Source organism: Cynocephalus volans, chromosome X, assembly GCF_027409185.1.
Source record: "Cynocephalus volans isolate mCynVol1 chromosome X, mCynVol1.pri, whole genome shotgun sequence".
Taxonomy (NCBI): domain Eukaryota; kingdom Metazoa; phylum Chordata; class Mammalia; order Dermoptera; family Cynocephalidae; genus Cynocephalus; species Cynocephalus volans.
In genome coordinates this window covers 22175279-22191404 of record NC_084478.1, presented here as the reverse complement: position 1 = coordinate 22191404, position 16126 = coordinate 22175279, and the positions used below count along the sequence as shown (strand labels likewise).

Below are 16126 nucleotides of genomic sequence, written 5' to 3'. Positions count from 1 at the left end.
TCTGCATTTTAATTGAAATGTTTAGACTTTTAAAAAATTCATGTTTATATTAATATTGTTTGATTTAAAGTTGGCCATTTTGCCAGTCTTTTTTATTGATTTTTTTTTTTATCACTTTTTATTTGTCTATTCCTCCTTCCGTGTCTACTTTTGGGATTATTGAAACTTTTTTATTTTTCAATTTAAATTCCTTCATTTTATTTTTATTTGAGGCAATTTAAAAATACACCCACCCGTTTTTTGCCACATCCTTCCTTCAAGAGTAGGGTTTATGGCCCCTTGTCTGGACTCTGGAGAAAGCTTAGTGCCTCTGGTCACCCATACAATGCGGGCAGTTGTGACATTACACAAATTCCTGGGCAGAAATTCTATCACCCGCCATTACCAACTGCCACCAGCGGAGGGCGCCGTCGTGGCCCTCGCGCCGGGTGCTCTTCACGGATTCCCGAGATTCTCAGTTCCCATCACGGGTCGCTTCCAGCAGCCAGAAGGACTTCATTTAACAACGCAAAGTACAGGTTGTCCCGCCACAGATTGTCTCAGGTTTGTTTATGTGGCCATGTCCTATTTAACTCTCAGTTTGAAAGGATAATGTTGCCTCATGTAGAATTCTGTGCTGACGGTTTTATTTTTTCTTTCAGCACTGGGAAGATTCTGCTCCGTTTTCTCCCGTTCTGCATGGATTCTGTCTCGAAGGAAGCCGTCTTTCCAATCGTCCCTCTGGGATAGGTAATGTATCTTTATTTCTCAGACGTTTTCACTTGGTATACATTTGCTCACTTCACTGATATTCTGTATATTTCATACAGATGCCTAACATATAGTTTAATAAAAAAAATTCAAAAATTCCAGCACCTATGGTGTCAATCTAAGGATTCCATTTATGTAAATGAAAATAAAACATGTTTTGACTGACAATCACTACAAAACACAGCAAAAGCAAAGGAAAAGCTCCAATGGAGAAACATCTCATTTTTATTTAAATGGATAAATATCTACAAATTATATACAAAATAAAATAATTTAAGCACATTCCCAAGAAAAACCTAAAAGTTGTTTTTATGATTGCTCATGTGTTGCTGATATTGTCATGCATGAGAAAATATGTGGGAAGGAATGAAAACTTTTTATAAAGAATAATGAAGTGACACTTGTATTACCTATAGCAAAATATTTGCTTTGTCAAATCATATTTCGTGTATGAAATAGATTAAATATAGCACACATAGGAGTTGATTCACTAACAGGCAAAAATACAGAACATAAGTGAAAGTGAGAAGAGTATACGCACAAGTTCAATATATAAAATTTTTGGTGTTTAAAATAATTTTGAATTATAAAGTGAAAATGTAATAATAAGAGACATCAAACAATTTACACAAAATAAGCATAAATTTTAATTAACTCTTAAAATATGCTTAATAATTAGTACAAATTAAATAAATTACAAGATGTTTCTTTATCTTGATAACAGAATATCAGGGGAGTATAAAATAGTACTGGTGTTTTAGAAATTAATTTAGCATTAGCAAAGTATTTTTTTACCTACTTAAAAATAATACTGCCTTTTAGGACTAAACTAGTGATTGTTTTCTAAACAACTAACATTTGCTTTATTTTTCCTTTTAGTAGTACAGAATGTACTACAGAAACAGTTAAGAACTCAAGCTGAAATGCAGAACTAGAAAATAGAAACGAAAGAAATAAGAAAAAAAAAAAAAAACAAGTTTAAGAAATAAGAAAAAAAGTGATTGTGATTCACTTTAAAGAAGCCGATGTCTAACTAGTCAGTGAGATCATTAAACAAAAGACTGTAGGAAAATTTGCACAAAGAATGATCTTTTTATTGTTGCCCTTGGATTAAATGTCAAGTGTTCTATAAATGTTTATTTTATATGTTAGTATCTCTATTTTCATGATATCAGAAAAAATGATAGCAATCTTTAGAGTTATAGTGACTCAAATTTTATCTGATAAGCATATAGAAAAATCTTCAAAGTATAACCTTGTGCAGTGTGGTTATTCTGCTCTTTTTTATGATGTGTATGAAAAATGTTTTAAGAATTCCTATTCTCTGAAAAATGTGTCTTGTTTAACTGTACGGTATTCATCAATCTTGATAAATTCATTTATTAATTCTACTGCATTATCTAGAAGTTGCTTTTAGATTCTCTGCAGGGATAATTATGCAGTGGATAATGGCGGGGCTCATTTCATTGTTTCCAAACTTCATGCTTTTTTTCTTTCTTTTCTTGCATGATTTCCCTGACTAAATAGAACTGGTGGTAGTAGACATCCTTGTCTCTATTTTGATATGAAGGAGAAGTTTTTCAATATTTCACCACTTATTATATGTGCTGTAGTTTTCTAGGTTTGGGGGGGTTGTTTTAAGGAGAAAAAACCCTCATTTGTAGGAGATAAATTTTATCGAATGACTTTTCTGTATCTGCTGTCATAGTGACCTGATTTTGTTTGTTTGTCAAAGATGTTTGATTTGAAAGTGTGAAACCAACAAGAACAGCCTTCCTGTACTAAATCCAGCTTGTTCATGGTGCATTGTAGTTGTAGTGTCTTCGAATTCTGTTTGTTAAACGTAAAGTTTTAATTCCACTTAAATTTTTATGTTTATTCTGAGGAATACAGACCTTTGATTTTTTTCATATGATGTCTTTATCAGTTTGGTGTCAATTTTAAAGGGTCCTATAAAACATTTTGGGCGGTTTTTGCTGTTTCTCTCCTATTAAGAGGTTGTGAAATATTGGATGTTATTTAATTCTCAAATACGGGAAAAATCAGGAATTCTAGATGGAAGACTTGGAATTCATTTGTAGGAAAGTTTCCCTATAAAGATGCAGTTTACTGAATAAAGAATCCTTGAGATTTCCTAGTTTAACTATTTTGCTATTTTTTTTAATTTTATCATTTCATGAATTTCAAATTTATTGGCACAAATCTGCTCATAACGTAGTGCACATGTGTTCAGTATCCTAATGATGATTCCTTGTAAATTCCTGCTGTTGATAATGTGCGTCTTCTTTTTTATCACCTTGATCATTGTTGCCAGGGATTCATCACATTTTTATTCTTTCACCAAAAAAAAGAGAAAATTCGTGCATTTGTCTTTTTTTTGTTTGTTTTCGGTTTCATTAATTGATGTTAACTTTAGTTTTTCATGCTAAAAATTTTGGTTTAAATTCCTGATTTATTTTTTAATTTTATGAAAAAATATTTTTAAATCTTAAATTTGCACGATTTCATATGTTACATTAATGCCCTAAATTTTCCATTAGACATGTATTTTGGTATGTACCACACAATTATTAAGAGCTTAAATGAGGTGTAATTGATTTAAAATAAACTGCACAAATTAAAATAAACGCTATATATTTTGGTGTGTGTGAGAGAGAAACCATCACCACAGCTAAGATTATGAGCATATTTATCCCTCTCCCCAGATTTCCTAGTGTACTTTTGGACTTTCCTCTCGTAATTCCGCCCAAGCCCTCCCTCCTTTGCCATGCTATGCACATTCCTGTATGAGTCTGTTGATGGATCTGCAATTTCTTTTTTTCTTGGATCAACTTCAAGAAGTGGAATGGCTGAATCATATGAGAGGTGTTCTTTCAGAGATGTTTGTGGTCAGTGTTTTTAATTGTAGCTCCTCTAATAGGTGAGCAGTGATATCTCGCTGTCACTCTAAATTGTACAGGTATGCACGAGTCATTATTTTTTCTGTCATAGTTATCGCCAATAAATGGACTGAATGAATCACAATCGTGATGCTTATCCTTTCCCCACATTTAGGCTTTTGCGTATATGTATTTTTTTAATCATATGTTTATTTTCTGTGTGAAATACAATAGAAATAATTAGAAAGTTGAATTAATATTACTTCTTTTAGTGAGCATTTGCTTTTGCTTCTGAGAGGCAGTCAGCAGGCACAAAGTTCATCTCATAGTTCATCTCAGAGAATTAGTCCTTTTGAACTGGATGTCAGGTTTTGTGAGGTTTGTTCTATTTCTGGTTGGTATTGACATTTACGGCATAATCCCTCAGGGATGCCAAATGAACCCTTGGGTGTCTTTCAGAACTTTTCTCTTTGGTTCACCGTTAGCTCTGCCTGTGTCCTCTGAGCTGAGCTTTTGAGACTGCTGGAAGCTCTGCTCAGCTGTTTAGTTTCTAAACTACACCTTTTTGCTTAGCGTCTTGGCTTCGTAATCACCTCATTTGAGTTCTCATATATTTTGAGTAAAAAAGAGTTACCAAACTTGGATGTCATGCCCTGGGCTTCTCTTCTGAGATCTTTTCTCTTCAAATGTTTGCTTCCTTGCGTTTGTAGTGCCTTCAAATAATATCTCTAATGTCTTCAAGTTTTCCTAGTTTTTTCTCAGCGAATGGTTAGCCTGGTAGACGTTTAGTTGTTTTTCCTCTGATACCAAGTTAACCTAATCTTTATAACAATAAGGTAAATTTTCTTTAAAGGCAAGTAATCTTCTGAAGAGTGCATCTCTTCTGTCTTTTTCTGCTTAATGTACTGCACTTAAATGTTTTCATTGATTGCCTAAATGTTTCTCCAGTTGCCAACATGTGCCAGGTATGGATCATGTGGTGGGGGTACATTATTGAGGTATAGCATAGTGTAAGACAGACAAGTAAGTTTGGAATATATTATAGGATATAAGTTTTGTGGTAATTTTTAAGCTACATTAGTAACCAAAATGTTACCTATGTCTGTTTGTGTTGTGAGTTATGTTTACTGGTTGAAATAGAGTTTGGCAAATGAATCCTTTACTTATCTTGGTCTACATAGAATTAAGAAAATAGCAGTTTATATAAATGCAACCTCCTAACAGGGAAATTCCATTTATCCCCCTTTTCTTTGTGGTCTTTTTGTCCTATATTTTATTTAAATGTCTTGTGGAAATTTTCCATTATTTTTTTAAATGAGAAACTTGAATATTCAGTTAAATGTGTAGATCTTCATCTAACATTTCAATGAAGTTTATAAATCATATTTTATATTTAAAATATTACTTAACATTTTGCTTAGCAAAATTAGTTCTATTTTTAATGTTCTAACTTTTCATTTGAATTCTTTTTTGACATATTTTTTATGTTGTACAATGTGGTTTAATTTTTACATGTTTAAAATTTTCCAAATTTCTGTCTGTTGTTGATTTGTAATTTCAGTGTGTTGTGCTAGAAAACATACTTTGTTGCATTTTGGTACTTTTACTCTGTTGAGGTTTTTTCTACGGCCTAGTATGAGGTCTGCACTGGAAATGTTCCATGTATACATGCAAAGGATGTTTATTCTGCAATTGTGGGATGGAGTATTATACAGGTGTCTTTTGGGCCTTCTTATTTTATGATGTTGTTCACATCTTGCATATAATTGTTGATTTTTTGCCTGATTTTGTGCCTACATATTCTGTTCTGCCACTCCAGCTTTCTCAGAGTGGTTCATTGTATGGTGCTTCTTCCATTCTTTTACTTTCAGCATATTTGCAACTTTGAATATAATGTGTCCCATGTAGACAGCATGGAGTTATATGTTCTTTTATCTAGTCCGACAATCTTTTCCTTTGCTGGTATTGCTTAATCCTTTCACATTTAATATTGTGCTTGATATGGTTGGATTTGTGTCTGACTTTATTTTGGTTTTGTTTTCTATATGACTTATGACTATTTTTTCCTTGTCTCCACATTTACTTCCTTTTATTAAGTAGACTTTTTCTGTGTACCATTTTAATTTCTTTAATAATTTCCATCATGCTTTCAGGTTATTATCTTAATGTTTTCTCTGTGACTTACAGTATAAATTTTATCAGAATCTAGTTTGGATTTACACTATTTTTAAAATTTGAACATTTAGTTTTACATATTTGTGGGGTACGGTGTGTTGATTCAATACAGGCATATACTGCCCAATGATTAACTTAGGACAGAGAGCATAGTTTTGTACTCATTGGTCCACCACTTCTGAGATTTACACGAAATTAATCTATACATCCATTCTATACATCCATCCAGTAGGATCCAGAATATTTACTACCATTAAACTCCCTCATTTTCATGCTGTTTTTTATTCATATGTTTTTGTATGTTACACACCCCAAAATACGTTTATGTTTATTGCTGTATACAATCTAATGTCCATTGAAGAAGGTAGAAGAAAGGAGAGTGAATTATATTTGTAGAGTTCATTTGGTTTTGTATTAAACTTATGTACCACTTCTGAATTTTTTCATTTGTTTTCTGTGAATTTGTGTTACCATCTGGTCTTAATTTCTTACTCCTATGTAGTTTCATTCAAAAGCCCCTTTATCATGTGCTTATTGTCAAATATATTACATTGATATATGCTATATGACCAAAATACAATTTCTTTTATATTGTTTTGTGCGATTGTCCTTTAAGTCAGTTATGAGTAGAAAGGAACCTCAGTAAGTCACTATGCTTTGTTTAATCGTTACCTACACAATTACTATTATTGGAGATCTTAATTTTTTTTCCATATAGATTCTACCTGCTGTCTACTATCACTCCTCTCCGGCTGAAGAACTTCATTTAACATTTCTTACATTGCAGGATATTAACAATAAATTCTTTGTTTTTATTTATCTGTGAAAGTTTTAATTTTTCCTTCATTTTAAAAGATGGCCTTGCTGGAAACAGGCATCTTGGTTGACAGTTTCTTTTTTCTTTCAGCACTTTGAATATGTCATGCCAGTGCATTCTGGCAGCGTTTCTGATGAAAAATAATCTGCTGGCCTTACCCATGAACACTTCTATGTGCTGATTTACTTCTCTCTTCCTGCTTTCAATATTTTCTCTTCATTTTTGGCTTTCAGCATATTGACTGTGATATCTCTTGAAGTGAATCTCTTTGCATTTAACTTCTTGGAAATTCATTGGGTTCTTAGGTGTGTAGATTAGTGTTTTTCATTGAATTCTCGGAGGTTTTTAGCTATTGTTTCTTTGAATATATGTTCTATCCTATTCTCTCTTGCCTCTTTCTGGTACTTAGTTATGTGTATATTGGTATTCTTGATTGTGTCCCGAATTTATCTGAGGCTCTTTTCATGTTTCCTCATTCCTTTTCCCTTCTGTTTTTCCAATTGCATGATTTCTATTGATTTATGTTCAAGTTTGGTAATTTTTCTTTGTCATCTCAAATTTCCTTTTGTAGTCATCCAGTGAATTTTTAATTTTGTTAATCGTAGTTTTCTGCTTCAGAATTTCAATTTAGTACTTTCTCAAAATAAGAACTTCTAAGTGTTTATTAATATTCTGTATTTGATGTGTCATTGCTAATAGTATATCTCTTTAAATTTCAAAACATGGTTTTCTTTTGTTCTCTGAACATATTCATAATAGCTGTTGTAACATCTGTCTGCTAGTCCAACATCTGGGTTCCCTCAAAGGCAGTGTCTGATGTTTGCCTTTTGTCCTTTATATGTGTCACACATTCCTGTTTCTTTCAATGTCTCATAACTTTTTTTGTTGTTAAGAAGTGGACATGTTGCATAATATAAGATAAGAAACATGGACATTTATCCCCCAGCTGGCTTGGTGCTGCCATTTGTCTGGTGTTTGTTTGGTGACAAAACTGGACTAATTTTATGAAGTCTGTTTCTACTGCAGAGTACGGCTTCTGATATCCAGATATTTCCCCATGTTGTCATCTTCTAGCTTGGCTTTTTTGAGTTCTTCGTCTGGTCAGCGTAAGACACTGTTTTGTCACAGGTTTTATCTTTAAGCTTCTTACCAAAAAGGTATTCATCCTTTACCTTTGGTTATGTGTGTGGCTTGGGTACTGCTCTCATGGTTCTGGGTTTCAAATTTTACCTTGTTCCTCAGCATTGGAAAGATTGCATACCATTTTTCTTGTTCTCCGTGGATCCTGCTAAGAAGGCAGCTGTCATTTAAATCATTGTTCATGGGTGGGTAATCTATATCTATTTCTGTGAAGTATTTCGTGGGTATACATTAGCTTACTTCATTAATATTACTTATATTTCACATAGGTGCCAAATATACAGTTTACTAAGACTTCAAAAACTTCAATATAGGGCCGAGCCCGTGGCGCACTCGGGAGAGTGCAGCGCTGGGAGCGCGGTGATGCACCCGCCGCGGGTTCGGATCCTATATAAGAATGGCCGGTGCACTCACTGGCTGAGTGCCGGTCACGAAAAAGACAAAAAAAAAAAAAAAAAAACTTCAATATATTTTATGTCAATGCAGGTTATTCCATATGTGTAAATAGAAGGTAATTTATTGGACAGTAACAATAAAGCAAAGCAAAAGCAGAACATATAGCTGGTATGAAAAATAAGAAAAGCCAAAAAGCAAACATTTAATTTTATCTTCAATACGTAAAGATCTCTGCATGTGCACAACTTGAAATAAATTAAGCACATTTGCACATAAAATATCCAAATGGTTTGTTATTCTTATTGCTGATCTGGTATTACTTGTGACTTGGATGAGAAATTGAATGAGAAATGCCAAAACCCCTTGAGGGAGAATAAGGAGGTGACACTTGTATTGCAAAATATTTTATATCTAAGGCTATTCTACAGCATTCAGTAACATTAAACTTTGGCAAAACCATATCAGAAGCGATTCATAGAAATGTAGCAAATATCAGAATCTATGAGTAGCAATCAGAATCTATCAGCATGGACATGTACTTTCTGTGGACAGATAGAACAGAGGCCAATGATGAGAGGATATGCGTAACAATTCGATAGGCTTAATATGTAATAATTTTGGTATTTAAAATAATTATAATGATAGGTTAACAAATGGACTTAACGTTGCATCTAAGTACTGATGTACACACAAGCTATGTATAAATTGGCAATTACTCTCTTAAATATGCTTAATACTTAGTTCAAGTTATTCATAGCAAGACTCTATATAATATCTTGCTACGAGGTTGTCAAAGTGGTATAAAATAGAACTGGCTTTTTGAAAATCATTTGGCTTTTTTTTTACTTAAACTTCTATAATGTAATTCACCTTCTAATACCACATCTGACACAATTATTCACACATGTACATGAAATTATGGGTCCGAATATGGCAAAATTGCTATTTCTGAGTAAATTATGCTTTGTCTGTACCATGAATACTAGGTAGCTTTTTCAACCAATTTAAAGCTAGACTTATGGAAAAAACTTCCAGGATATATTGCTAAAAAGAAAGCAAATTGTAATTTATTTTCCAATCTGTGCACAATTTGTAAATATACTATTTATGTGAATACATATGTGTGTGTAGATCTATTAATACACACAGTTCGCTGGTTACTTGTGAAAGGAATGGAGATCTGCATTTTGGAGAGTGTTCAGTGAGCACACGATGTATGTGTAATTAATAAATGAAAAACCAAAGAAATTGACAAAAGGTGGCATATGCTTTTCTTCTTTTTTTGAGTTAGTGCAGAACAGGAAAAGAAGCTATGCTTAAAAACTACAGAATTAGAAGTTTCACTGACATTAAACGTCAAGTGTATTATATAGTTTCCTTTATATTCAGGGGCTTCTGTTACCGTGATATCGGAGAAAATTGACAACAATGATCAGGGTTATGACGACTCTCAAAGTTTATGCAATAAGTATATAGAAAAAGCCTAAAAAACAAATCCTTGTCCTCTAGGGTTTGTCTGCCATTTCTGATGATATGTATACAAAGTTCATTAAAGAACTGCTATTCTCTGACAAATGTGTTTATGTTTGACTCTTTTGTGTCCATCAATCTTGCTAACGCTTATTAATTCTAATGAATTTCCTACAGATTGCTTTTAGATAGTCTGGAAACATAAACATGTAATGTTTTAATAGTGATGTTTGCATATCTTCCTTTTAAATTTCTGGTCTTTTACATTTTCTCTTGCATTATTGCCCTGGCTAAGACCGCCATAAAATGTTGCGTAGAACTGGGGACAGGAGATATTGTTGTATCTTTTCTGATTTCAGGGGTAAATTTTCAATGTTTTTCCATTGAGTAGGATATTTGCTGCAGTGTTCTGAGTTTTAGTTTTTAATCTTAAGTGTGGCAAATTATGTCAAATGGTTATTCCCTTTGTAATAGTACATTTTTTTCTTACTTTTTAAAAAGTGGTTTGATTTCAAAATGTTAAACCAACAAGAATTCGTTCTTGGATTAACCACAATTTGAGCATTGTGTTTTATAATTAATGCATCCTTGATTTTTAATATAAAACATAAGTTGTCGTTTTCTGTGGTTTGGTCATGCAGGATATGAACGGTTGATTTACTTTCTTATAATATCCTCATCAATTTGATGTAAAGTTTACAAAGTTCTCCTATAACATTTGGGAGAGTGTTCTTCTATTCTGCGGAAGACTTTGAACAAGATTGGTGTTATTTCTTTCTCATTATATGGAAAAGTTCAGGAATTCTGGCACTAAGACATAGAATTCTTTTGTAAAAAAGGTTTTTTTTATAAACACTACTGATTTAATAATTGAAGGAATATTGAGATTGCCCACTTTTAAAATTTTTTGTCATTCCATACACTATAAAATTTGTTAGCATAAAATTTATATAAATATCAATTTGTAGTATTATGTGTTTGTCTACAGGATTGGTAGTGGTGATTCAATCTACGTTTCTCGTACTGGTAATAGGTTTCTTTTATTTTTCTCCATAATTTGTGCAAGGGATCTGTCAATTTTATATTCATTTCAATAAAAACTTTGGGATTCGTCAATCTCTGCAATCATTAAAATTTCATTCACTGATTTAATTTTATTGTTTCATGTCTTCAATTATTTTTATAGTAAATTACTCATTTTTCAATTGCTTGAGGTCAGCTGTCATATCTGAAATTGTCAGTATTTTCACTTGTGCAATTAATGCTATTTATTTTCATTTGGATATATTTTGGGTCAATTCATACATCGTAATAGCTTTATTGAGGTGTAATTCACTTAATAAACTGCACAACTTTTAAATGAACAATATATGTTTTGAGATATTATATATTGTGAAACAGTCACCATAATCAAGATAATGTAACTATCCATGTCACATTCTTTTCCAAGTTTCTTGTGCATATATGTATTCCCTCTCTGCTGGTTCTGCCCAAACACTCCACCTTTTCCCATGCTATGCACCTTCTTGTGTAAGTCTTTCTATGGACATATACTTTCATTTTCTTAAAAAAAAGTAAACTTCCAGAAATGGATGACTGGATAGCATGATTAGTGTTTCTTTAAGTTATTTTACAGTATGACAAAGTAGTTTGCAACATTATACCATTTTACAGCTTACCAGCAATATGAGTGTCACAGGTGCTCAACATCTTTGCCATTGTTTGTCATGGTCAGAACTTTCGCTGTAGCCCTTCCAATAGGTATGCACTGGTATCACATTGTTGCTTATGTTGCAAGGTATAACCAAGTCATAGTTCTTTGTGTTCCAAGCATTCCCAGTAAATGGAGAAAACAGATTAAAGGCCTGATGCTAATCCTTTCCGTTCATGTTTTGCATGTATGGTTCTTTTTTATTGCATGCTGGCTTTTCTGTTTGATGTAGTATAGAGATAATTGCAGGCTCTGGGTGATTATATCTTCCTCCAGGGACCATTTCTTTTGCTATTGAGAGGCAGTAACCTGGTGAAATGCCCTTTCTGACCTTGAGAACTTTTGAAGCTGGATTTCAAGTTATATTGTATTTCTTGTTCACATAGACATTTAGTGCATATCCCCTCTAGGATGTCAAAAGAACCTAAAATTTTAAAACACTAATTAGCCTTCTGCTTTGGTAGGCTCTGAGCTAAATTTGTGCTGCCTGTGATGGAGATAGTACTGGAAGACCGTCAGATACTTAGTTTCTCAGCCTCAATTTTGTGTTAGCATCTTGAGTGCTCATTCAGATCTTTGAATTAACAAATACTTTGTGGCGAAGTTGATACCAAAGTTAGATCTCACCACTTGGGCTTTACTTCCTCCTGAAATTCTGGACCTTTAATTCTTGCCCCCTTAAACTTGTAATACCTCAAAGGGATATCTTTCATATATTTCCAGCTTTCCCAGTTTTTCTCAGCAGGATGCTTGGACTCGTTGATTATTACAGGAGGCAGGTTTTTTTTTTTTTTTTTCCCCTAAACCTATTATTTAAAATCAGTTTTAATTAATAGGTGTTTTCCTCCCATAGCCAATTAATCCCAATTCTATATCAAGACTATGAACAAAATTAACTTAACTTTCTATTTTGAGGTAAGTGTACATTCATTTGCAGTTACAAGAATTAATATGAAAAGGTCCATGTACCCTTTACTTATTTTCTCCCAGGATTAAAATCTTGAAATCCATGGAGCACTATCTCAAGCAGGATATTAATAATTATACAGTCAAGATAGAGAACATTTCAATCGCCACAAGAATCCCTCTCGTTTCCCTGTTATAGGCAGGCCCCTGTCGTTCGTCTCCCCATCCTTGACTTCTGGCAACTAATGATCTTTTCTTCATTAGTGTAATTTTTAAAAAATTTTATTAACATTATATTCATGGAATCATTCTGTATGTGACCTTTGGGACATTTTTTTTTTCTCTCTCAATTTAATTATCCGGAGATTCATAAAGATTTTTGTGTGTATAAATAGGTTTTTAAAGTTTTTATTGCTGAGTAGAATTCCATGGTATGGATATACCACATCTTGTTTAACTATTTGAGGGACATCTGGGTGTTTTCAGTTTGGGGCTATTACAAATAAATCTGGGTCAAACATTTCTGTATATGTTTCCTTGGAAACATGCGTCTTTAGTTCTCTTTGCTAAATACCAAAGAGTGCAATGCTCTGTCATATGGTACTTGCATATTCAGGGATTTTTTTTTTTTTTTTTCAGACTGCTGCAATTTGTAACAGTGGCTGCACCATCTTAAATTCCAAGAAAGAGTGTCTGAGTTTGTCTGCATTTCATGGTGTCACTATATTTTATTTTAGCCATTAGGATAGCTGTGTAGTGATATCGCATTGTGATTTTAATTTGCATTTACCAAATAATTATAATGTTAAACATGTTTCCATGTGATTATTTGCTATTTGTATATCCTCTTTAGTGAAATCTCTATTTCTTTTGACCATTTTACAGTTGGAATTTTTAAAATGTGTGTTATGAGAATACTTTCTATATTACAGATACTCGTTTTCTGTCACATATTCGGCTTATAGATATTTTTCCCAGTATGTAGCTTCTCTCTCTGTTTGCTTAATAGAAAATAAAGCTATTAGCATAGTAAGTGTTTAATATTGACCAAGCCTAATTTCTCACGTTTCCCTTGTATGGATTGTATATTTGATGTCAAATCTGATTACTCTTTGTCTTGCCCGATGTCTGGAATGTTTTTAATCTTATTTCTTTTCTAAAAGTCTATTTTATAGATTTTTAAAAAAAATTTATGATACATTTTGATGTTATTTTTGTATGAGGCATCATGAAGTTTAGATCGAAATCAAATTATGGGCCTATGAATGTCCAATTGCTATTGCATAATTTTTGAAAATACTCTTTCTCAATAGAATTGTTTGTAGCTTTATCAAAAATTAATTGGCCATGCTGTGTAGGGTTATTTCTGGGTTCTTTTTCTGTTTCTTTCATCTGTGTGTCTATCTTACTATGAATACCACACTGTCTTGATTACTATAGCTGTATAATACATCTTGAAATTAAGTGGAGTGAGTTGTCCCACATAATTTGTTATTTCAAAGTGTTAAGTATTCTAGCTCTTTTTCCCGTTTATATCAATCTTAGGACAGTATTCTGAATATTTCCAAATAGTATTGTTGGAATTTACTTAGAAATTGTATTAAACCTTTATATCACTTAGGTGACAATTTAAATCTTTACCATGGTTAGCCCTCAATCCATGTGCAGAGTATGTCTGTCCATTTGTTTGATTTGTCTTTCCATAATCTTTGATTTCTCTCATCAGTGTTATGTAACTTTTAGCGTAGAATGCCAGTAGATGCTTTGTTACATTTAAGTCTGAGTATTTCACTTTTGAAGCAATTGTAAATTCTGTAGTATTTTTTATTTTCGTGTCCATATGTCTATCATGAGTATATAGAAATACAACGGGATTTATATGTTCCTCTTGCGTCTCATAACCTTGCCAGTGTTACTTCTTATTTCTAAGGATTCTTTTTCGTAGTTTCGTTGAGATTGTCTCTGTACACATCACGACACCTGCAAGTATAGGTAGTTTTTTTTTTTTTTCTTCCTTTCAGGTTTATATGCCTTTTATTTCCTTCTCTTGCTTTGTTGCCCTCAAAAACCGTCCAGCACTTTTTTGAATAGAGAGTGGTGAAAATGGGCATATTTGCCTTATTCCTGAACCTACCAGTGAAGCATTCATTTTTCCACCATTATATATACTGAATGTTGTAGGCATTTTGCAGCTGCTCCATCAAGTTTAGGAAACTCCCGTGTATTCGTGTTTTTCTGAGAGTTTTTATCACAAATGGGTGTTCAATTTGTTTAATTGCTTTTGCTTTATCAGTTACTGTGCTCATTTTATTTTCATTTCTTAGCACGTTAATATGGTAGATTACATTAATTGTGTTTTTTAGTTATTGTATAAATTTAAGGTGTACAACGTGATTTTTTGATATACACGGACATAGCAAACTGATTGCTATAGTCAAACTAATTTACATACCCATCACATTCCACGGTTACCTTTTTGTGTGTATCCCTGGAATTATGTGCTTGTTTGTGGTGCATAAACTTTTTATATATTGCTGAGTTCTATTTGCTGCCATTATCTTAAGGATTTTGTAGTTTTGTGTCTGTAGATCGGTTTTTTCTCGTGATGCATTATTGTCTGATTTTGATATAATGATAATAGTAGCTTTATAAAGTGAATTGAGAAGTGTTTCCGCCTCTTTAGCTTGCTATTTTTCTATTTCTGTTTTCTGCTTTAAATGTTGATTTGATACATTTTATTTTATATGTATTTCAGTGACTTTTTTAAAAATAAATTTTATTTGACCCATGGATTATTTGCAAGTGAATATTTTTGTTTGAAAATTTTTGGAGGTTTTCCAGTTATGATTCTGTTATTGATTTCCCATTTGACTTTATTATGATCACAGAACATATTCTTGTGATTTCAGTCCTTTTAAATTTTTTGAGGTTTATTTTATGCTTGACAATATGATTCGTTTTGGTGTATGTTCCATGGACAATGGCAAGAAATTTGTCTCCTGCTATTGTTGGGTGCAGTGTTCTGTAATTGTGGAACACATCCTCTTGATTGATGGTGGTGTTGATTTCTTCAGAAATTTTGCTGAATCTATGTAATTTTTCTGTCTACTGTTGAGAGACAGTGGTTGTTGTCTCTAGCTATAATTGTGAATTCAACTATTTATTCTTTCTAGTGTATCAGTTTTGCTTCTCATACTTTGTAGCTCTGTTTTGGGTGCATACATATTCAGGATTTCTGCATCTTTTTGTTGAACTGGCCATTTGTTATTATATAACATAATGTCCATCTTTGTCTCTGGTAATTTTCTTTGCTCTGAATTCTGCTTCATGTAATACTCTTATTGCCATTCCTGCTTTATTTGAAAATTTTTGGTATATCTTTCCTTATCCTTTACTTTCAGTCTGCTTATGTCGTTATATTTAAAGCAAGTTTGTTGTAGACAGAAAATAGTTGAGTCATTTTTTTGTTAATTCACTCAGCCGATATTTGTCTTTTAGTTGTTATACAATTGTATACATCATTTTCATTTAATGTTATTATATGTATGTTAGGATTTAAGTGCGCTATAACTTTTTTTCTGTTTGTTTTCTCTGTTTTTCTTTCTTCATTTTCCTTTGTCTGCCTTCCTGAGGGTATTTTAAAAAATTTTGTAATTTGATTTTTTATTTTTATTTATGTATAGTGTATTTGAGTGTGTTTTTCTGCATTACTATTTTACTATTTTACTGATTACTCTTAACCTTATATATGTGTGTATATATATATATATATACACACAAATATATATGTATATGTATACCTATCACAATCTGGTGTCATTAGTTTAAAACTTTTAGTGATGTGGTAAAAACCTTATCTCCTATTACATCTCTTTACCCGCC

General features: G+C 32.5%; 1 long non-coding RNA gene across 4 annotated transcripts in view; it reads left to right on the top strand.

The window, feature by feature from the left end:
• The first annotated feature begins 462 nt into the window (after nucleotides 1-462).
• LOC134366828 (uncharacterized) overlaps nucleotides 463-16126 on the top strand; it is a 323891-nt gene continuing 308227 nt past the window's right edge. For 3 of the 4 annotated variants that reach the window (XR_010022367.1, XR_010022369.1, XR_010022366.1), the window contains exon 1: nucleotides 593-729. This is a non-coding gene — a long non-coding RNA (uncharacterized LOC134366828). Of the gene's footprint in view, nucleotides 544-592; nucleotides 730-16126 lie in introns of those variants that run through there. The other variant, XR_010022368.1, reaches the window with a different exon arrangement.